The sequence below is a fragment of the Leuresthes tenuis genome, unplaced genomic scaffold (genome assembly GCF_036924035.1).
Source record: "Leuresthes tenuis unplaced genomic scaffold, fLeuTen1.0.hap1 SCAF_6, whole genome shotgun sequence".
Classification (NCBI taxonomy): Eukaryota; Metazoa; Chordata; class Actinopteri; order Atheriniformes; family Atherinopsidae; genus Leuresthes; species Leuresthes tenuis.
This window is the reverse complement of record NW_027325360.1, coordinates 31,196,116-31,219,225: the sequence shown is the minus strand read 5'-3', so window position 1 is coordinate 31,219,225 and position 23,110 is coordinate 31,196,116. Positions and strand designations below refer to the sequence as shown.

The following is a 23,110-nucleotide window of genomic DNA, read 5'->3' as shown; positions in this document are numbered from 1 at the left end:
ACTTCTCCAAGCTTCAGTCTGCAGAGAGGTACACGATAGGGTTGCCCACTTTCTCCCTCACTTTTTGCTATTTTCATCAAACCTTTAGCAGCTTCTATCAGACAAGATAGAAATATTAAAGGCATCCAATCCCAAAATATTGAGCATAAAATAAGTCTTTATGCTGATGATGTATTACTTTTCCTTCAGAACTAACAGACGTCTCTCACTCACACGATCACACTCATAAATAAATTCTCAGCACTTTCTGACTACTCTATCAACTGGTCTAAGACCACAGTTCTGCCCATTAACTGTAGGGTCCAGAATATACCTGCGATCACTTTACAGTCAGGAAATATTAGATATTTAGGCATAAACATTTCCTCCAGGCTCTCAGAGCTAACAAAGCTAAATTAAGTGCAATTATTAAAGAGAGTAGAGGACGATCTCTCTCATTGGAAGTCCTTACCTATATCACTTATGGGGAGAGTTACAACCATTAAAATGATGATACTACCAAAAGTTAACTATATGTTCACAATGATCCCCATAAAACCATCTGCTACTTGGTTTAAGTCACTAGATTCATGCATCTCCAAATTTCTGTGGAAAAACAAACCACCACGTATTAGTTTAAAAACCCTACAGACAGTGGTGGATTAGATATACCTCATTTTCAGCACTATTCCTTAGCCAATAGGTTACAATATATATCAAAATGGTTTAAACCTTGTTGTTGTCACAGTTCCCAGAGACGTTGTAATCGTTGAGGATTCTATATTCACCCCCTCATTAGAGGCACGTGTTGCAGATTGATGACACTGAATCTTCTTCTCTGTTCATTGCTGGCATCATTCCCAGCATCGTAAGTGTTCGTGGCATTGTTAGCCTCTTCTTCTGGATCTTGACATCGAGCATCCTTTTGTATTTCTGGTTTGTCAGTCCTCTCTCTTCATTCACTGGAGTCTTCGTCTCTTTGTCCTTGAGTTTGGTGATTTTTTCTTCTTTTTATGCCTTGACACAGTGTGACAGGTGATACCACGTGGGAGATCCTTTAACTTGGACTGCTGTCCCTGTGCTGCGAAATGGCTGTGCTGCTCAAATGGTCTCTCCTTCATCATATACACAGTTATTTATACATCACCTTCCACCATGAAGCGTTGTCCCTTTTTGTTTCTCTCTTTGTTCTTAAAATGCTGTTATGCATGTCTAAAACCAATCCATTAAATTAGATCATTTTGGCACAAAAGCGATCTACAATGTGCTTGGTCGCAAAGCTGCTCATCTGTGGTAAACAGCTCTTCAGAAAGGCATTCTTCAATTGATTTCACTAAAGTTATGTAATAATTTTGTGATTTCCTACAAAACTACATTTCTTCTCCCATCTGTCTGAGTATTTAATATTGTCTGGGTCCCGTTAAAACATGTATTTTTCCCATCTAATTCCTTGTTTGCTTTAAAACAAGTATTCTGGAGCAACTTGACTGATCAGTAAAACACTGCTTTTGTTGTCACCGTAAGGCTTCCCCTGTCGGTTGTTTCACTGAGACACTACTGAGTAACTACAAATCAACACAGTTTATACACATAACATTAATATACAAACTAACAAACAAACAAACAATTATTTATCGCAATTTTCTTATCTCTGTTTGAACGTAAACCCAGGTAAATATTCCTGTAGTCTTCTCATACCGACTATGGACCCATTCATTGTTTAACTTCACTGTTTTGCAAATCCTAATTGAATATTACACATTGACATTGAACTTTACTGGATAAGCAGGTCTTCATTGCATTCAGCAGCCTATATGTGAGCATCTATGTGTAAGCTGTTCTTCTTTGCATTTATCAGCAGCAAGCAATTCTTCATTGCACATCCATATGAAAATAGTAAAACAATTCCAATGCGTTAGCGAAACCTTCTATATCAGGAGTGTCCATCATGATGCTGGGAATAGAACCTCTTTCCCAGAATAGTTCAACCTTCATTACTCAACTGATCATAACTCCGCAATGAGCGCATTTCAAAGTATCATTCCTCTACATGTATTCAAAAATCTATGTGTAAATGTTTAATATTTCTTATATTTGTTGATGTCATTCTGTGTGCATGGGGCCTAACCCAATCTCTGTGTGGCAATTTTAATTTAAACAAGTTGAACTCTGCCTCTGATCATTTAAAAAAGGTGTGTACCAATATCAACCTTTCTCAGGTAATTACTGATCCTACAAAACCAAACTTAAGAGATCCTTCAAGGTTGTCCCTGATTGGCTCAATCTTAACAAATCAAAGGTAAAAAATCCGCAGTATCTGAACTTGGTGTTAGTTATCACTGCTCAATAGCCTGTATCAGAATTGCAAAAATGAAAAGATTAGATCCACGCTTGGTATCCAGATCCTGAAACATCTCCATGAGCAGGTTTTTTTTTTGACTGATCTGTTGAATAGTTATACTTTTTGTAAATCTTCTAATTCCATAGTTGATAAACACGCCCCTTTTAAAAAGTATAGAACTTAGAACAGGTCTAGTCCCTGGCTTTCGGCAGAACTGTCTTCTTTACTTTTTTTTTTTTCCCCTTATCATGTTCAGCATTATGGCAGCAGAATTGTAGTCTGAATACCTTTGATGCCAAACAGATTTGCTTTGCCAAGGGAAGATTTATAAATGTAAAGCTCCCCTTAATGCCCATTTATTTATTTCTGTTTACAATATATGACATGTAATAGAACTGAACCGGACCGGGGGACAAGGAAAGAAGAAGAAGAAAGAAGAGGAAACAGAACAAAAATAGAAACAAAATCCAGACAACCAGCTGCTACACCTGTAAAAAACAAAACAGACAACAATCATGACGACATAATAATACATCAACTTCTTAGCGACCATGCTACTGGACTAATGAATGTGGTTGTGTGTGTGTGAGAACATGCAACACCCATGGCACAGGACCTACATGATAAACCGTGCTTAGTTATGAGTGTATAAGCGTACAGGGCCACAATCCACAGCCCCCCCAAGCAATCAGAAGCAGGCAGAGAGGGCCACAAGACCCAGGCCACCAGCAGCCCCCACAGAGCACAGAACCCAGGAAGCCCACCGCAGGGGCAACCACGCATCCACCCAGAAGACTGCAGAGGAAGCCCCCATAAGCATAGGGCAGAGGCCCTCCGGGAGCCAGGGGCAACAGCCCACCGACGTCGCCAGGCCCCAGCCGCCCAGACATGGGCCGTGCACTGGATCCGGGCCCCAGGAGCCCGAGCGCCCCCAAACCCCCCGGCAGAGGCCCCACCCAATACCCAGGAGGGCCAAGCGCCCCAGACAGCCACACAGTGGATCAGCGCCTGCCCCAGCAGCCCTGGCCAAGTGCCCTGGGAGTCAAGACGTGCCCACAGGTGGGTGAAGTCACGAGCAGCGGGGAGAGGCCACGCCGCCCCCCCATCGGGAGAAGCACAGGCAGGCCAGGCGACAGCAAGTCCAAGATCCAGGCCCAATCATTACCACACACACTTTCATGTCCCATACATCCACACGTCCTCCTTCCCTCGACTCCGCTGGGGTGTAGTGCAGCGGGCACACCAGGGGGCCAGCAGCCCCCCAGCCACCACAGACCCCAAACCAGCAGAACAATTAATTAATCCTCCTGGCCACTCCCGCCCCGAGCAGCAACCAGGAAGCAGGGGTGTGCGAAGAAGACCCCTCCCCTCACCCTTCTGGCTCTTCAATATTTTCTAATAGTGAGCAATTAAAATTGAGGGGCAGCCAAACTTGTAGAATTGGGAGCGTGGCCCTCTGGGCAGCCTACATACCCAAAGAGCCCCGCCCACCAGATGCCACTCAGTGTAACCACCCCCCAAGACCTAATGTGTGTGTGTGAGTGTGTTTGATAAGTAGTAATGTCTAAGGTGTAATTAGAACAGGGGCGGGGAACTGCAGAGTGCAACTACTGCAGAGTCCACTACACCCCACCGAACACACACGCCCCCAAAACCCTTCATGTGTGAGTGTGTGCTGTGTACAGGAGCCAGAAGGGAGAGGGGTATGGGGATATACGCCGGGGGAGCTACTCTCCCCCAGAGAGGGCAGCCAGGGACTGGCTGCAACAGGCATCCCCGCTACCAGGGAGCCAATATAGGACAGGAGGGCCTGATGTCCACCAGGCTCGGGGCCTGCAGCGACCATATTCCGGGAGCTACTGTACCCCCAGAAGGTACCCATCCCGCCCCACCCCACTCAACCCAACCCCACTCCGGAGGACCTCTAAAAAAACAAACAAACAACAACAAAAAACAAACAAACAAACCACCCGGTCACACCAGTCGCAGCAGCCCGGGCCTGAGACCCACCATCACCCAGGCCCCCTCTACACAGGTGCGCTCTTGTGAAAAAGCAAACAGCGGCAGCATTAAAAACACCACGGGAACACCGTATTGAGGCTTTGTTCTGACCGCTCATTTGGTATGGCGTTTCTTTCAAGCAATTCTCCCGGTTAGCCCGCACTCAGCTCGCTCCCAGAGCCGTGTTAAAGTCTACTTCGCATTCACTCTCTTTTCTCAGCAGACTAAAAGAAAGTTTCATCTTGGGCTCCCTGAAACTTGCATCCTGCACCGCTGTTTGCTTTTTCACAAGAGTAGAGAAGAGCGCACCGTTCCCAGCGGCACTGCAGTACCGGGTCAATGCTTGGAGTGAACGGAGCAAGCTACTTTTTCAACTCCTATTGCTAAAAATCCATTTAATATGTAGTCCTCGTATAGAGGACATATCAGATATTAAACTGATAAGAACAGATACTACACTTGATCTTAGCCAAAAGGCCGAGAAGCGATAACTGTCCACTGGTTCACGTCCGAGGGCCCTTCATGGCACAATGCGCACTTGTAGCGGTGTTCGTTTTATGGCCATAGGTGGCCAGAGTGTCACTTTGCACTGAGCCCTCTTCAGCCCTTTTAAACGGTATAACTTTGCACTCCCGCACGCTCCAGCGAGCACCATTCAAGCAACAACTTTGCACTCCAGCTTCGAACATCGGCACAGTCGCAACAAGTAAGGCGACTCTACTCAGAGACGTCACTCTGCACAGTAACAAGATTTCTTTTGCACAGAGAGAAAGGGCTTCACCCGCAAAGGTAAAGCCTGCCAAAAATAGAAACAACTCATTAGTGCTGCTCTCCACGGAAGTCTTTAGTAAAAGGCGAAAGACTTGTACGTTATGAAGAGAAACCAGAGTACGATTATCCGTCACTGCGGGAGCAGGGCATCAGGCTAGTTGGCATAGCCACCTTCCCCATGGTGAGCTTTGCTTGGTTGAGACGCTTGCTCCCCCCCCCTTGCTCCTCGGCTGACCAAGTAGGAACAATCGGGCCCTATACGATGGCTGCCTTGTCTTTTACTCTGTGCAAAAGACAAGGCAGCAACAAAAACACCACGGGAAAACCGTATTGAGGCTTTGTTCTGACCGCTCATTCGGTGTGGCGTTTCTTTCAAGCAATTCTCCCGGTTAGCCCGCACTCGGCTCGCTCCCAGAGCCGTGTTAAAGTCTACTTCGCATTCACTCTCTTTTCTCAGCAGACTCTTGGGATTTTATCTATAAAATTAATTCCTTCACTCAAACTATGTTAAAACTGCTTTGTCCTTCATATTTACCATGCCTTGAAAGATTTAAACAAAAAAACCAACGTTGTACTTTGCAGTAAAAGAAAGAGCAAATCTAAAGTTTCAGGAATCCGAGAATAAGCTTAGTTTCATGAGTTCTTCACGATTTCGGATTTTGCTATAAAATGAATTCCTTCACTCAAACTAAATTAAAACTGCTAAACCGCTAATCTGTTACATGTAAGGCAGATGTCAAATTCACTGAAATAGGATTATTCGGTATTCGGCCAATCGAGCTGTAGCAGCTTCGGTAAAAGAGTATAAGTTGAAGAGTTTGTGAATAAAGGTGTGCGCACACATAGTGAGCTGTAGGAAAATAGGCAGGGAGCAATGCCGGCTGGGGTATATGTTCTTGTATGTTGTCTGACTGTTTGATTTGAATGTGTTGTGTAAGTGTCCTGTTGAATGTTACATGTTTGGGCTTTGACACGCTTCACTGTGGTTGTTAACTGTGTGGTGTGTCCTGAAATGTTATATGTTTGGGCTGTGTGACATGCTTAATGCTTGTCAGTAGCTACCCACTTATTCATATATAGCAACTGACAACATAAGAAGTCCGGACATACTTTGATAGAGTAGTTGTAGAAGTATCCTTATTGATAATAGATAAACTAATTCATAGTGATAGAACAGTAGATGAACATGTGCCTGCACATGTCTCACGAAAATAAAATGGATGTATTATTTCTGACGGCAGAGCAATACTGCCAAACTTATGAGTTCTTGTGGCAAACTTGATTCAGTGTCTTGACGTGTATACGCTGTTTCGCTGACTTGATTGTCACAAGAAACAAAGTGTGTTTGATAAGATCCGACCATTTTATTACGGGAGGATCACTATGTATGGATTCTGATGTGACTGATAAACCCATTCGTATCTTAAGCATAATCTAATACGTGAGACAACGCCCTGGCACACGATAAAAAAAAAAAGAGAGAGCGGTTTTGTGTCCCCACAGTCCATAATGTAGAAAAGAGAGAATTTCTGATTTGGTGTGTGTGCTCATAGTGCAGAGTGTAGAGAAAAGAAAGCCGTTTTGGTGTCACGGGTGTTGTGACTTACACACACACATTTCTGAATTGAGAAAAGAAATTATTTTAGAGGAAGCAGTAGAGTTTAGATCCCACATTTGTTGATAGGCATTCATTTATTTCTTCACTTCTGATGAAGTTTCAACAATAAACAACAAACTTTGTATTATGAGAAAGAACCAGACTCATTCTTCAGGAATCCGAAAATAAGCTCTATTTTACGAGTTATGCACGAATTCGGATTCTCCTATAAAACGAATTCCTTAACTCAAACCAAGTTAAGACTGCTTTGTCCTTCATATTTATTCATGTCTAATCAAGTTTAAACGATAAACAACGTTGTACTTTGTAGAATGAGAAAGAACTTCTTCAGCAATAAGCATCTCTCGACATATGACGAAGTACAGATTTTTCTATAAAATTAATTACTTCTATCAGCCTGACTTAAAACTGTTTGTCCTCGTAATTTATCCACTTCAAATCAATTTTCAACAATTAAAAAAATGTTGTAGTTTCAGAAAGTACAACTTAATCTTCAGCAATCAGTATAAAAAAGGTGCAAATGCTAACCATACATACCTAAAAGGTGGAGCGGAAGTATTCGGCTGCAAGTAGGTGTGAATGTCCGACCATAATTTGTAAAAAGTGGGTAAGAAAAGGTTCGAATGCCCGACTATATATTAACAAAAGCGGGAGGAGAGGTCTTCGGATGAGAGTGGGTGAGAATACCCAACCATAATCTATAAAAAGCGGTGAAAAAAAATATGTGAATGCCCCATAGAACACTAAAAGGTGGAGCGGAAGTGTTCGGCTGCAAGAAGGTGTGAATGTCCGACTATATTTGGTGAAAAGCAGGTGAAGCAAGGTCTGAATGCCCAACCTTACATCATCAAAAGCGAGATCAGAGGTGTTTGGCTGCAAGAAGGCTATAGTTTGCCAAAAGCGGGTAAGGTGCGAATGACCGACTAAATATCAACAAAAGTGGGGGTGGAGGTCTTCGGATGCAAGTGGGTGTGAATATCCCACCATACAAGTATGGTGGAGAGGAAGCTGTGAATGGCCGACCATAGTTTGGAAAAAGCGGGTAAGAAAAGGTTCGAATGCCCGACTATACACCATAAAAAGCGGGAGCGGAGGTGTTCCGCTGTAAGACGGTGTGAATGTCCAACCATAGTTGGTAAAAAGCGGGTAAGAAAAGGTTAAAATACCCGACTGTACACAATCAATAGCGGGAGCAGAGTTGTTCGGCTACAAGAAGGTGTGAAAGTCCGACCATGGTTTGTAAAAAGCAGTTAAGAAAAGGTTCGAATATCCAACCAAACATAATCAAAAGCGGGAGCAGAGCTGTTCGACTGCAAGTAGGTGTGAATATCAGATCATAATTTGCAAAAAGCTGATGAGAAAGGGTGAGAATGCCCGACTATACACTATCAAATGTTGGAGCGGAGGTGTTCGTCTGTGAGTAGGTCTGAATGTCCGACCATAATTGCTGAAAAATGTGTTAGAAAAGGTAAGAATGCCGGACCATATATCATCAAAAGCGGGAGAGGTTGTGTTCGGCTGCAAGAAGGTGTGAATGTCCAGCCATAATTACTCACAAATGGGTAAGAAAAGGTACTATTGCCAGACCATATATGATCAAAACAGGGAGCGGAGATGGTTCAGCTGCAAGAAGGTTTGAATGTCCGACTAAAGTTTGTAAAAAGCGGGTAAGACAAGGTGTGAATGCCCGACAATGTATGATCAAAAGAGGAGCGGAGGTTTTTGGCTGCAAGAAGGTTTGAATGTCCAACCATAATTTGTAAAAATCGGGGAAGAAAAGGCTCGAAAGCCCGACTATACACCATCAAAAGCGGCAGCGGAGGTATTCGGCTGTAAGAAGGTCTGAATGTCCACCCATAATTACTGAAAAATGGGTAAGAAAAGGTGCGAAAGCCCAACCGCACATGATCATAAGTGGATGAGAAGGTGTTCGCAAGTAGGTGTGAATGTAAGATCATAATTTGTAAAAAGCGGGTAAGAAAAGGTAAGAATGCCCAACCATAAATTATCAAAAGCGGCAGCAGAGTTTCGGCTGGTATTTATCAATGTCTAGATAGATTTCAACAAAAAACAACGTTGTACTTTGCAGTAAAAGAAAGTGCAAATCAAAAGTTTTAGGAATCCGAGAATAAGCTTATTTTCATGAGTTCTGCACGATTTCGGATTTTATGTATAAAATGAATTCATTCACTCAAACCAAGTTAAAACTGCTTTTTCCTTCATATGTACCCATTTCTACATATATTTCAAGCATAAACTTCCTCATACTACCCTGAATGAGAAAGAACCACACTTGTGATTAAGCCATACGCCCCTTTTGAGGAGTTCTGCATGATTTGGGATTTTATCTATAAAATTAATTCCTTCACTCAAACTATGTTAAAACGGCTTTTACCTTCATATTTATCAATGTCTCGATAGATTTAAACAAAAAAACAACGTTGTACTTTGCAGTAAAAGAAAGAGCCAATCAAAAGTTTTAGGAATCCGAGAATAAGCTTATTTTCATGAGTTCTGCACGATTTCGGATTTTATGTATAGAATGAATTCATTCACTCAAACCAAGTTAAAACTGCTTTTTCCTTCATATTTATCAATGTCTAGATCGACTTCAACAAAGAACAACATTGTATTTTGCAGTAGAAGAAAGAGCAAAACTGAAGGTTTAGGAATCCGAGAATAAGCTTTTTTTCTTATGGGCAAGTGGGAACTGCTTTGTCCTTCATATTTATCAATGTGTAGATGGATTTCAACTTCTTCCTCTACTGCAAAGTCCAATGTTTTTCTTTGTTGAAGTCGATCTAGACATTTATAAATATGGAAGGACAAAGCAGTTTTAACTTGGTTTGAGTGAATGAATTCATTTTATACATAAAATCCGAAATCGTGCAGAACTCATGAAAGCAGGCTTATACTCGGATTCCTGAAACTTTAGTTTTGCTCTTTCTTTTACTGCAAAGTACAACGTTGTTTTTTTTGTTTAAATCTTTCTAGACATGGTAAATATGAAGGACAAATCAGTTTTAACATAGTTTGAGTGAAGGAATGCATTTTATAAAAAATCCCATACAAAATCCCAAATCATGCAGAACTCACGAAAAGCTTTTTCTCGCTTTTCACTGCTTTTTACAAACTTTGGTCGGACGTTCACACCTTCTTGCATCCGAACACCTCCGCTTCCGCTTTTGATGATGTATATTCGGGCATTCGAACCTTTTATTACCCACTTTTTACAAACCATTGTCGGACTTTCACACCTTCTTGCAGCCGAACACCACCTCTCCCGCTTTTGATGATGTATGGTCCAGTATTCTTACCTTTTCTAACACATTTTTCAGCAATTATGGTCGGACATTCACACCTACTCACAGCTGGACACCTCCGCTCCCGCTTTTGATCATACAATGTCGGGACATCGCTCCTTGTCTTACCAGCTTTTTACAAACTTTAGTCGAACATTCACACCTTCTTGCAGCTGAACACCTCCGCTCCCGCTTTTGATGATGTATAGTCGGGCTTTCGAGCCTTTTCTTACCCGGTTTTTACAAATTATGGTTGGACATTCAGACCTTGCAGCCGAACACCTCCACTCTCTCTTTTGATCATACATTGTCGGGCATTCGCACCTTGTCTTACCCGCTTTTTACAAACTATAGTCAGACATTCACACCTTGCAGCTGAACCTCCGCTCCCTGTTTTGATCATGTATGGTCTGGCAATACTACCCTTTCTTCCCCCGTTTGTGAGTAATTATGGCTGGACATTCACACCTACTTGCAGTCGAACAGCTCTGCTCCCGCTTTTGATTATGTTTGGTTGGATATTCGAACCTTTTCTTAACTGCTTTTTACAAACCATGGTCGGACTTTCACACCTTCTTGTAGCCGAACAACTCCGCTCCCGCTATTGATTTTGTACAGTCGGGTATTTTAACCTTTTCTTACCCGCTTTTTACCAACTATAGTCGGACATTCACACCGTCTTACAGCGGAACACCTCCGCTCCCGCTTTTTATGGTGTATAGTCGGGCATTCGAACCTTTTCTTACCCGCTATTTACAAACTATGGTAGGACATTCAAACTTTCGTGTATCCGATAACCTCCGCTGTCTCTTTTGATCATACATTGTCGGACATTCGCACCTTTTCTTACCCGCTTTTTACAAACCATGGTCGGACTGTCACACCTTCTTGTAGCCGAACACATCCGCTCCCGCTATTGATTGTGTACAGTCGGGTATTTAAACCTTTTCTTACCCGCTTTTCACCAACTATGGTCGGACATTCACACCTTCGTACAGCGGAACACCTCCGCTCCCTCTTTTGATGGTGTATGTTCGGGCATTCAAACCTTTTCTTACCCGCTTTTTCCAAACTATGGTCGGCTATTCACAGCTTCCTCTCCACCCACCTGCATCCGAAGACCTCCGCCCCAAATTTTGTTGATATTTAGTCGGACATTCGCACCTTACCCGCTTTTGGAAAACTATGGCCTTCTTGCAGCCAAACACCTCTGATCTCGCTTTTGATGATGTTAGGTTGGGCATTCAGACCTTGCTTCACCTGCTTTTCACCAAATATAGTCGGACATTCACACCTTCTTGCAGCCGAACACTTCCGCTTTTAGTGTTCTATGAGGCATTCACAAATTTTTTTTCACCGTATTTTATAGATTATGGTTGGAAATTCTCACCCACTCTCATCCGAAGACCTCTCCTCCCGCTTTTGTTAATATATAGTCGGGCATTCGAACCTTTTCTTACCCGCTTTTTACAAATTATAGTCGAACATTCACACCTACTTGCAGCTGAATACTTCCGCTCCACCTTTTAGGTATGTATGGTTGGCATTTGCACCTCTTTTTATACTGATTGCTGAAGATTAAGTTGTACTTTCTCAAACTACAACATTTTTTTATTTGTTGAAACTTGATTTGAAGTGGATAAATAAGGAGGACAAACAGTTTTAAGTCAGGCTGATAGAAGGAATTAATTTTATAGCAAAATCTGTACTTCGTCATATGTCGAGAGATGCTTATTGCTGAAGAAGTTCTTTCTCATTCTACAAAGTACAACGTTGTTTATCGTTGAAACTTGATTAGACATTGATAAATATGAAGGACAAAGCAGTCTTAACTTGGTTTGAGTTAAGGAATTCGTTTTATAGGAGAATCCGAATTCTTGCATAACTCATAAAATAGAGCTTATTTTCGGATTCCTGAAGAATGATTCTGGTTCTTTCTCATAATACAAAGTTTGTTGTTTATTGTTGAAACTTCATCAGAAGTGAAGAAATAAATGAATGCCTATCAACAAATGTGGGATCTAAACTCTAGTGCTTCCTCTAAAATAATTTCCTTTCTCAATTTAGAAATGTGTGTGTGTAAGTCACAACACCCGTGACACCAAAACGGCTTTCTTTTCTCTACACTCTGCACTATGAGCACACACACCAAATCAGAAAGGCTTTTTTCTCTCTTTTCTACATTATGGACTGTGGGGACACAAAACCGCTCTCTCTCTTTTTTTTTTTATCGTGTGCCAGGGCGTTGTCTCATGTATTAGATTATGCTTAAGATACGAATGGGTTTATCAGTCACATCAGAATCCATACATACTGATCCTCCCGTAATAAAATGGTCGGATCTTATCAAACACACTTTGTTTCTTGTGACAATCAAGTCAGCGAAACAGCGTATACACGTCAAGACACTGAATCAAGTTTGCCACAAGAACTCATAAGTTTGGCAGTATTGCTCTGCCATCAGCAATGATACACCCATTTTATTTTCGTGAGACATGTGCAAGCACCTGTTCATCTACTGTTCTATCACTATGAATTAGTGATCTATTATCAATAAGGATACTTCTACAACTACTATCAAAGTATGTCCAGACTTCTTATGTTGTCAGTTGCTATAAATGAATAAGTGGGTAGCTACTGACAAGCATTAAGCATGTCACACAGCCCAAACATATAACATTTCAGGACACACCACACAGTTAACAACCACAGTGAAGTGTCAAAGCCCAAACATTCAACAGGACACTTACACACATTCAAATCAAACAGTCAGACAACATACAAGAACATATACCCCAGCCGGCATTGCTCCCTGCCTATTTTCCTACAGCTCACTATGTGTGCGCACACCTTTATTCACAAACTCTTCAACTTATCCTCTTTTACCGAAGCTGCTACAGCTCGATTGGCCGAATACCCTTAGATCCTATTTCGGTGAATTTGACATCTGCCTTACATGTAACAGATTAGCGGTTTAGCAGTTTTAATTTAGTTTGAGTGAAGGAATTCATTTTATAGCAAAATCCGAAATCGTGAAGAACTCATGAAAGTAAGCTTATTCTCGGATTCCTGAAACTTTAGATTTGCTCTTTCTTTTACTGCAAAGTACAACGTTGTTTTTTTTGTTTAAATCTTTCTAGACATGGTAAATATGAACGACAAAGCAGTTTTCACATAGTTTGAGTGAAGGAATTCATTTTATAGATTAAAATCCCAAGAGTCTGCTGAGAAAAGAGAGTGAATGCGAAGTAGACTTTAACACGGCTCTGGGAGCGAGCCGAGTGCGGGCTAACCGGGAGAATTGCTTGAAAGAAACGCGACACTGAATGAGCGGTCAGAACAAAGCCTCAATACAGTTTTCCCGTGGTGTTTTTGTTGCTGCCTTGTCTTTTGCACAGAGTAAAAGACAAGGCAGCCATCGAATAGGGCCCGATTGTTCCTACTTGGTCAGCCGAGGAGCAAGGGGGGGGGGGGCAAGCGTCTCAACCAAGCAAAGCTCACCATGGGGAAGGTGGCTATGCCAACTAGCCTGATGCCCTGCTCCCGCAGTGACGGATAATCGTACTCTGGTTTCTCTTCATAACGTACAACTCTTTCGCCTTTTACTAAAGACTTCTGTGGAGAGCAGCACTAATGAGTTGTTTCTATTTTTGGCAGGCTTTACCTTTGCGGGTGAAGCCCTTTCTGTCTGTGCAAAAGAAATCTTCTTACTGTGCAGAGTGACTTCTCTGAGTAGAGTCGCCTTACTTGTTGCGACTGTGCCGATGTTCGAAGCTGGAGTGCAAAGTTGTTGCTTGAATGGTGCTTGCTGGAGCGTGCGGGGGTGCAAAGTTATACCATTTAAAAGGGCTGAAGAGTGCTCAGTGCAGCAGGTGGGCGGAGGTGCATAGTGACACTCTGGCCACCTATGGCCATAAAAAGAACACCGCTACAAGTGCGCATTGTGCCAGGAAGGGCCCTCGGACGTGAACCAGTGGACAGTTGTCGCTTCTCGGCCTTTTGGCTAAGATCAAGTGTAGTATCTGTTCTTATCAGTTTAATATCTGATATGTCCTCTATACGAGGACTACATATTAAATGGATTTTCAAGAATAGGAGTTGAAAAAGAAGCTTGCTCCGTTCACTCCAAGCCTCGACCCGGTACTGCAGTGCCGCTGGGAACGGTGCGCTCTCCTCTGCTCTTGTGAAAAAGCAAACAGCGGTGCAGGATGGAAGTTTCAGGGAGCCCAAGATGAAACTTTCTTTTAATCTGCTGAGAAAAGAGAGTGAATGCGAAGTAGACTTTAACACGGCTCTGGGAGCGAGCCGAGTGCGGGCTAACCGGGAGAATTGCTTGAAAGAAACGCGACACCGAATGAGTGGTCAGAACAAAGCCTCAATACGGTGTTCCCGTGGTGTTTGTGGCTGCCTTGTCTTTTGCACAGAGTAAAAGACAAGGCAGCCATCAAATAGGGCCCGATTGTTCCTACTTGGTCAGCCGAGGAGCAGGGGGGGGGGCAAGCGTCTCAACCAAGCAAAGCTCACCAAGTAGGAACAATCGGGCCCTATTCGATGGCTGCAACACCTGAAAGAGATATTGATGCGAGACCCGATCAAATGCTTTTTCAAAGTCTAAATTTAAGATGACAAGCCGGGTGTTTCTGTCTCTAGCGTAATCAATGATGTCTCGAATCAGTACGAGGCTGTCGTTGAGTTGTCTCCCTGAGATGGCACAAGCTTGGTCTGGGTGAATTACCTCCTCTAAAACAGAGGACATCCGTGTCGCTAAAACCTTGCTAAAAAGTTTACAGTCAAAGTTTAAAAGTGTGATGTGCCTCCAATTCTTTAGGTCAGTCTTATCATTTTTTTTATAAAGTAGAGTCACTATTCCCACTCTAAAACTGTCAGGCAGTCGGTCGAGTTTTTCAAAATCTTTAAAAACATCTAAAACGTCTGATGATAAAAGGTCCCAATAGGTCAGATAGAATTCTGCAGGAAGCCCGTCTAAACCTGGAGCTCGACTTCTCTTAAAACCTGTTAGGCATTTTTTTAACTCTAAAGCAGTAAAATCCTGTGTCAAGTGTGCATTCTCTTTTACGGTTTTGTCAACGAATTTTAAAATTCCTGCCGATGTTTCCAAGTGCACTGGTTTCTCTTTGTACATGTTATTATAAAAGGTATGTACAGTTTCAATCATCTCTTGTGTGGATTTTGTTAAAAACCCATCTTCTCTTTTTAGATTTTGAATACACTCCTTTTTATTTATAACTTTCTTTCTTTTTCACCTTCCTCAATTTCCTGCTCCCTGCTTCTTACAAAAATTCCTTTACTCTTTATTTCTGCTAAAACTGACATTTCCTTTTTGACATCTTTGATTTCTTCTTTAAAGTCTATGCCACACTGATTTAGTTTAAAGTAGCGCTGTAAGCGTTTATGTAGTCCCATCATACATCGATTCTCTTTCCTTTTTTTACGTTTACCTTGCTGTTTAAAAAAAGTCTGGGTCGTTTCCTTCACCATTTCCCACCATTGTGCATGTGTTTCGTAGAGGTCTTGAAGGGTATGCCACTCTTTATAACATTCCCTGTACTGACTGACTATGATTTCATCCTCCAACAGGGAACAGTTGAGTTTCCACAGACCACTTCCTACCGTCACACCAGAAGGGGGTGAAAGGGTGCAGGAGAGCATAAGGTGGTCTGAAAAGAAAACAGGGGTTAATCTAACATCAGTGGGTGGGCAATCTCTAGTAAAGAAATAATCAATGCGAGAGGCTCTGGTGCCATCATGACTAAACCAGGTGAAGCCCTCCTCTCTGGGATGCATGGTTTTAAAACAGTCAGTAAGCTTAAAATCCCTGCATATGCCCTGAAGTAAAATCGAAGTCTTATCCACTTTAAAATCTACCCCTGCTCTTTTTCTATCTTTCCTGCTCAAGATACAGTTAAAATCCCCTCCTACAACTAAAGGTACTTGCCCTAGCATGTAAAGCTGTATATCTTCTAAAAGGTCATACCTTTAATTTTTTCCATTGAAACCATAAATATTGAAGAGGTTAAAGTCTTGCCCCATAAAATTCAAGTGTGCTAAAAGTGCCCATCCGTCTCTCACCACTGTGCTACCTTTCACCAGAACATGCGGATTTTTAATTAGAATGGCCACACCATCATTTTTATTTTGATTTGAGCCACTCCATATCGATAAATGGGGCCACATTTCCTCCCATTGTCTATGGTTTTTTAAAAAAGGTAGTCCACATTCTTGTATTAAAAACACATCTGATTTTATGGAGTCTAAGAAGAATAAAATACTCTGGGCTCTTGTCTTCGATTTCACACTTCTCACATTTAGTGTTGAGAAGGTGAGAACCATTAAAAGCATAAAGGAAAGTAGGTATGTCATTTTCGTTTTTCTAAGTTATCAAAACAAATTACACACTCAGGTTATTTCTTGGGAAACTAGCTCTTCCTTCATTTCTTTAGGTGAAAAGTGAGTAGGGTGATCTATATTTCCTTTTCGGACTCTCGGTGTTGGCCTCTGACGCAATGTTGCATTTAACTGAATTCTAACAGACTTCAACACTGAGTGGTGAGGCCTCTACAGGCCCCTCCCCTTTTTGCTCCTCACTTCCAATCCAAGCTTTTGGCGGGAAGTTTGAATTTATTGGGTCAACCTCTTCACTTTGTTCACCAACTGCCACCTTTGGTCCTTCTCTTTGTTGGCTTGACTGTGGCTTTACCGTCTTTAATTTGTTGGCAAAAGATTTAGGGCAATCTCTGAAGAGGTGATTTAATTCTCCACAGAGATTACATTTCCTGCCATTTGGACACTCTCCAAAAGTTTGCCCAATTTCTCTGCTCTTCCCACATAACACCTTGGTACAAGCCTCAACCAGGTGCCCATGCTCACCACACTTGCGGCAGAACTTGGGCTGCCCCTGGTAGTGGATGTAACCTCGGTTTTCAAGGTGGCCAGAGTGTCGCCCACCCGCTGCACTGAGCACTCTTCAGCCCTTTTAAATGGTATAACTTTGCACTCCCGCATGCTCCAGCAAGCACCATTCAAGCAACAACTTTGCACTCCAGCTTCGAACATCGGCACAGTCGCAACAAGTAAGGCGACTCTACGCAGAGAAGTCACTCTGCACAGTAACAAGATTTCTTTTGCACAGACAGAAAGGGCTTCACCCGCAAAGGTAAAGCCTGCCAAAAATAGAAACAACTCATTAGTGCTGCTCTCCACAGAAATCTTTAGTAAAAGGCGAAAGACTTGTACGTTATGAAGAGAAACCAGAGTACGATTATCCGTCACTGCGGGAGCAGGGCATCAGGCTAGTTGGCATAGCCACCTTCCCCATGGTGAGCTTTGCTTGGTTGAGACGCTTGCTCCCCCCCCCTTGCTCCTCGGCTGACCAAGTAGGAACAATCGGGCCCTATTCGATGGCTGCCTTGTCTTTTACTCTGTGCAAAAGACAAGGCAGCAACAAAAACACCACGAGAATCCCATATTGAGGCTTTGTTCTGACCGCTCATTCGGGGTCGCGTTTCTTTCAAACAATTCTCCTGGTTAGCCCACACTCGGCTCGCTCCCATAGCCGTGTTAAAGTCTACTTCGCATTCACTCTCTTTTCTCAGCAGACTCTTGGGATTTTATCTATAAAATGAATTCCTTCACTCAAACTATGTGAAAACTGCTTTGTCCTTAATATTTACCATGTCTAGAAAGATTTAAACAAAAGAAACAACGTTGTACTTTGCAGTAAAAGAAAGAGCAAATCTAAAGTTTCAGGAATCCGAGAATAAGCTTACTTTCATGAGTTCTTCACGATTTCGGATTTTGCTATAAAATGAATTCCATCACTCAAACTAAATTAAAACTGCTAAACCGCTAATCTGTTATATGTAAGGCAGATGTCAAATTCACCGAAATAGGATCAAAGGGTATTCGGCCAATCGAGCTGTAGCAGCTTCGGTAAAAGAGTATAAGTTGAAGAGTTTGTGAATAAAGGTGTGCGCACACATAGTGTACTGTACGAAAATAGGCAGGGAGCAATGCCGGCTGGGGTATATGTTCTTGTATGTTGTCTGACTGTTTGATTTGAATGTGTTGTGTAAGTGTCCTGTTGAATGTTACATGTTTGGGCTTTGACACGCTTCACTGTGGTTGTTAACTGTGTGGTGTGTCCTGAAATGTTATATGTTTGGGCTGTGTGACATGATTAATGCTTGTCAGTAGCTACCCACTTATTCATATATAGCAACTGACAACATAAGAAGTCCGGACATACTTTGATAGTAGTTGTAGAAGTATCCTTATTGATAATAGATCACTAATTCATAGTGATAGAACAGTAGATGAACAGGTGCTTGCACATGTCTCACGAAAATAAAATGGGTGCATCATTGCTGATGGCAGAGCAATACTGCCAAACTTATGAGTTCTTGTGGCAAACTTGATTCAGTGTCTTGACGTGTATACGCTGTTTCGCTGACTTGATTGTCACAAGAAACAAAGTGTGTTTGATAAGATCCGACCATTTTATTACGGGAGGATCAGTATGTATGGATTCTGATGTGACTGATAAACCCATTCGTATCTTAAGCATAATCTAATACATGAGACAACGCCCTGGCACACGATAAAAAAAAAAATAGAGAGAGCGGTTTTGTGTCCCCACAGTCCATAATGTAGAAAAGAGAGAAAAAAGCCTTTCTGATTTGGTGTGTGTGCTCATAGTGGAGAGTGTAGAGAAAAGAAAGCCGTTTTGGTGTCACGGGTGTTGTGACTTACACACACACATTTCTAAATTGAGAAAGGAAATTATTTTAGAGGAAGCACTAGAGTTTAGATCCCACATTTGTTGATAGGCATTCATTTATTTCTTCACTTCTGATGAAGTTTCAACAATAAACAACAAACTTTGTATTAAAAAAAAGGTGCGAATGCCTAACAATACATTATCAAAAGCAGGTGTGGATGTCAGATCATAATTTGTAAAAAGCTGATGAGAAAGGGTGAGAATGCCCGACTATACACCATCAAATGCGGGAGCGGAGGTGTTCGGCTCTGAGTAGGTGTGAATGTCCGACCATAATTGCTGAATAATGTGTTAGAAAAGGTAAGAATGCTGGACCATACATCATCAAAAGCGGGAGAGGTGGTGTTCGGCTGCAAAAAGGTGTGACTGTTCGACTAAAGTTTGTAAAAAGTGGGTAAGACAAGGTGCGAATGCCTGACAATGTATGATCAAAAGCGGGAGCGGAGGTGTTCAGCTGCAAGAAGGTCTACATGTCCATCAATAATTGCTAGAAAACATGAAAGAAACTTTTCGAAAATCAAACCGCACATGATCATAAGTGGGATAGGAGGTGTTCAGCTGCAAGGTGTGAATGTCCACCCTTAATTCCTGAAAAATGGGCAAAAAAAAAGTGTGAATGCCCAACCATACATCATCAAAAGCAGGAGTGGAAGTGTTCGGCTACAAGAAGGTGTGAACGTCCAACCAAAATATGTAAAAAGAAGTTAAGAAAAGGTTCGAATATCCAACCAAACATAATCAAAAGCGGGAGCAGAGCTGTTCGACTGCAAGTAGGTGTGAATGTCAGATCATAATTTGCAAAAAGCTGATGAGAAAGGGTGAGAATGGCCGACTATACACCATCAAATGCGGGAGCGGAGTTGTTCGGCTGTGAGTAGGTGTGAATCTCCGACCATAATTGCTGAAAAATGTGTTAGAAAAGGTAAGAATGCCGGTCCATACATCATCAAAAGCGAGAGAGGTTGTGTTCGGCTGCAAGTAGGTGTGAATGTCCAGCCATAATTACTCACAAACGGGTAAGAAAAGGTAGTATTGCCAGACCATATATGATCAAAACAGGGAGCGGAGGTGGTTCAGCTGCAAGAAGGTTTGAATGTCCGACTAAAGTTCAAATATATTAACAAAAGCGGGAGGAGAGGTCTTCGGATGAGAGTGGTTGAAAATTTCCGACCATAATGTATAAAATGCGGTGAAAAAAAGGTGTGATAGAACACTAAAAGGTGGAGCGGAAGTGTTCGGCTGCAAGAAGGTGTGAATGTCCGACTATATTTGGTTAAAAGCAGGTGAAGCAAGGTCTGAATGCCCAACCTTACATCATCAAAAGCGAGATCAGAGGTGATTGGCTGCAAGAAGGCCATAGTTTGCCAAAAGCGGGTAAGGTGCGAATGTCCGACTAAATATCAACAAAATTTGGGGCGGAGGTCTTCGGATGCAAGTGGGTGTGAATATCCCACCATACAAGTATGGTGGAGAGGAAGCTGTGAATAGCCGACCATAGTTTGGAAAAAGCGGGTAAGAAAAGGTTTGAATGCCCGACTATACACCATCAAAAGCGGGAGCAGAGGTGTTCCGCTGTAAGACGGTGTGAATGTCCGACCATAGTTGGTAAAAAGCGGGTAAGAAAAGGTTAAAATACCCGACTGTACACAATCAATAGCGGGAGCGGAGTTGTTCGGCTACAAGAAGGTGTGAAAGTCCCACCATGGTTTGTAAAAACCGGGAAGAAAAGGCTCGAAAGCCCGACTATACACCATCAAAAAGAAGGTTTGAATGTCCATCAATAATTGCTTTAAAACAAGAAAGTAAATTTTCGAATATCAAACCGCACATGATCATAAGTGGGAGAGGAGGTGTTCGGCTGCAAGAAGGTTTGAATGTCCACCCATAATTCATGAAAAATGGGTAAAAAAAAAGGTGCGAATGCCTAACAATACATTATCAAAAGCAGGTGTGAATGTCAGATCATAATTTGTAAAAAGCTGATGAGAAAGGGTGAGAATGCCCGACTATACACTATCAAATGCGGGAGCGGAGGTGTTCGGCTCTGAGTAGGTGTGAATGTCCGACCATAATTGCTGAAGAATGTGTTAGAAAAGGTAAGAATGCTGGACCATACATCATCAAAAGCGGGAGAGGTGGTGTTCGGCTGCAAAAAGGTGTGACTGTTCGACTAAAGTTTGTAAAAAGTGGGTAAGACAAGGTGCGAATGCCTGACAATGTATGATCAAAAGCGGGAGCGGAGGTGTTCAGCTGCAAGAAGGTCTACATGTCCATCAATAATTGCTAGAAAACATGAAAGAAACTTTTCGAAAATCAAACCGCACATGATCATAAGTGGGATAGGAGGTTTTCAGCTGCAAGGTGTGAATGTCCACCCATAATTCCTGAAAAATGGGAAAAAAAAAGGTGTGAATGCCCAACCATACATCATCAAAAGCAGGAGTGGAAGTGTTCGGCTACAAGAAGGTGTGAACGTCCAACCAAAATATGTAAAAAGAAGTTAAGAAAAGGTTCGAATATCCAACCAAACATAATCAAAAGCGGGAGCAGAGCTGTTCGACTGCAAGTAGGTGTGAATGTCAGATCATAATTTGCAAAAAGCTGATGAGAAAGGGTGAGAATGGCCGACTATACACCATCAAATGCGGGAGCGGAGTTGTTCGGCTGTGAGTAGGTGTGAATCTCCGACCATAATTGCTGAAAAATGTGTTAGAAAAGGTAAGAATGCCGGTCCATACATCATCAAAAGCGAGAGAGGTTGTGTTCGGCTGCAAGTAGGTGTGAATGTCCAGCCATAATTACTCACAAACGGGTAAGAAAAGGTAGTATTGCCAGACCATATATGATCAAAACAGGGAGCGGAGGTGGTTCAGCTGCAAGAAGGTTTGAATGTCCGACTAAAGTTCAAATATATTAACAAAAGCGGGAGGAGAGGTCTTCGGATGAGAGTGGTTGAAAATTTCCGACCATAATGTATAAAATGCGGTGAAAAAAAGGTGTGATGGAACACTAAAAGGTGGAGCGGAAGTGTTCGGCTGCAAGAAGGTGTGAATGTCCGACTATATTTGGTTAAAAGCAGGTGAAGCAAGGTCTGAATGCCCAACCTTACATCATCAAAAGCGAGATCAGAGGTGATTGGCTGCAAGAAGGCCATAGTTTGCCAAAAGCGGGTAAGGTGCGAATGTCCGACTAAATATCAACAAAATTTGGGGCGGAGGTCTTCGGATGCAAGTGGGTGTGAATATCCCACCATACAAGTATGGTGGAGAGGAAGCTGTGAATAGCCGACCATAGTTTGGAAAAAGCGGGTAAGAAAAGGTTTGAATGCCCGACTATACACCATCAAAAGCGGGAGCAGAGGTGTTCCGCTGTAAGACGGTGTGAATGTCCAACCATAGTTGGTAAAAAGCGGGTAAGAAAAGGTTAAAATACCCGACTGTACACAATCAATAGCGGGAGCGGAGTTGTTCGGCTACAAGAAGGTGTGAAAGTCCGACCATGGTCTGTAAAAACCGGGAAGAAAAGGCTCGAAAGCCCGACTATACACCATCAAAAAGAAGGTTTGAATGTCCATCAATAATTGCTTTAAAACAAGAAAGTAAATTTTCGAATATCAAACCGCACATGATCATAAGCGGGAGAGGAGGTGTTCGGCTGCAAGAAGGTTTGAATGTCCACCCATAATTCATGAAAAATGGGTAAAAAAAAAGGTGCGAATGCCTAACAATACATTATCAAAAGCAGGTGTGAATGTCAGATCATAATTTGTAAAAAGCTGATGAGAAAGGGTGAGAATGCCCGACTATACACCATCAAATGCGGGAGCGGAGGTGTTCGGCTCTGAGTAGGTGTGAATGTCCGACCATAATTGCTGAAGAATGTGTTAGAAAAGGTAAGAATGCTGGACCATACATCATCAAAAGCGGGAGAGGTGGTGTTCGGCTGCAAAAAGGTGTGACTGTTCGACTAAAGTTTGTAAAAAGTGGGTAAGACAAGGTGCGAATGCCTGACAATGTATGATCAAAAGCGGGAGCGGAGGTGTTCAGCTGCAAGAAGGTCTACATGTCCATCAATAATTGCTAGAAAACATGAAAGAAACTTTTCGAAAATCAAACCGCACATGATCATAAGTGGGATAGGAGGTTTTCAGCTGCAAGGTGTGAATGTCCACCCATAATTCCTGAAAAATGGGAAAAAAAAAGGTGTGAATGCCCAACCATACATCATCAAAAGCAGGAGTGGAAGTGTTTGGCTACAAGAAGGTGTGAACGTCCAACCAAAATATGTAAAAAGAAGTTAAG

General features: G+C 42.3%; 5 non-coding genes across 5 annotated transcripts; 2 read left to right on the top strand and 3 right to left on the bottom strand.

Moving 5' to 3' along the window:
* Positions 1-4,619: 4,619 nt before the first annotated feature.
* LOC140310394 (U2 spliceosomal RNA) lies at positions 4,620-4,810 on the bottom strand. The gene has a single exon (XR_011916470.1). It is a non-coding gene; the product is annotated as a U2 spliceosomal RNA (small nuclear RNA).
* Positions 4,811-5,099: 289 nt separating this feature from the next.
* Positions 5,100-5,213, bottom strand: LOC140310488 (U5 spliceosomal RNA). The gene has a single exon (XR_011916551.1). It is a non-coding gene; the product is annotated as a U5 spliceosomal RNA (small nuclear RNA).
* An 8,360-nt stretch (positions 5,214-13,573) lies between these two features.
* LOC140310773 (U5 spliceosomal RNA) lies at positions 13,574-13,687 on the top strand. The gene has a single exon (XR_011916812.1). It is a non-coding gene; the product is annotated as a U5 spliceosomal RNA (small nuclear RNA).
* Positions 13,688-13,995: 308 nt separating this feature from the next.
* Positions 13,996-14,186, top strand: LOC140310652 (U2 spliceosomal RNA). Its single transcript, XR_011916702.1, has one exon. It is a non-coding gene; the product is annotated as a U2 spliceosomal RNA (small nuclear RNA).
* A 2,989-nt stretch (positions 14,187-17,175) lies between these two features.
* LOC140310656 (U5 spliceosomal RNA) lies at positions 17,176-17,289 on the bottom strand. Its single transcript, XR_011916706.1, has one exon. It is a non-coding gene; the product is annotated as a U5 spliceosomal RNA (small nuclear RNA).
* Between the last annotated feature and the right edge of the window lie 5,821 nt (positions 17,290-23,110).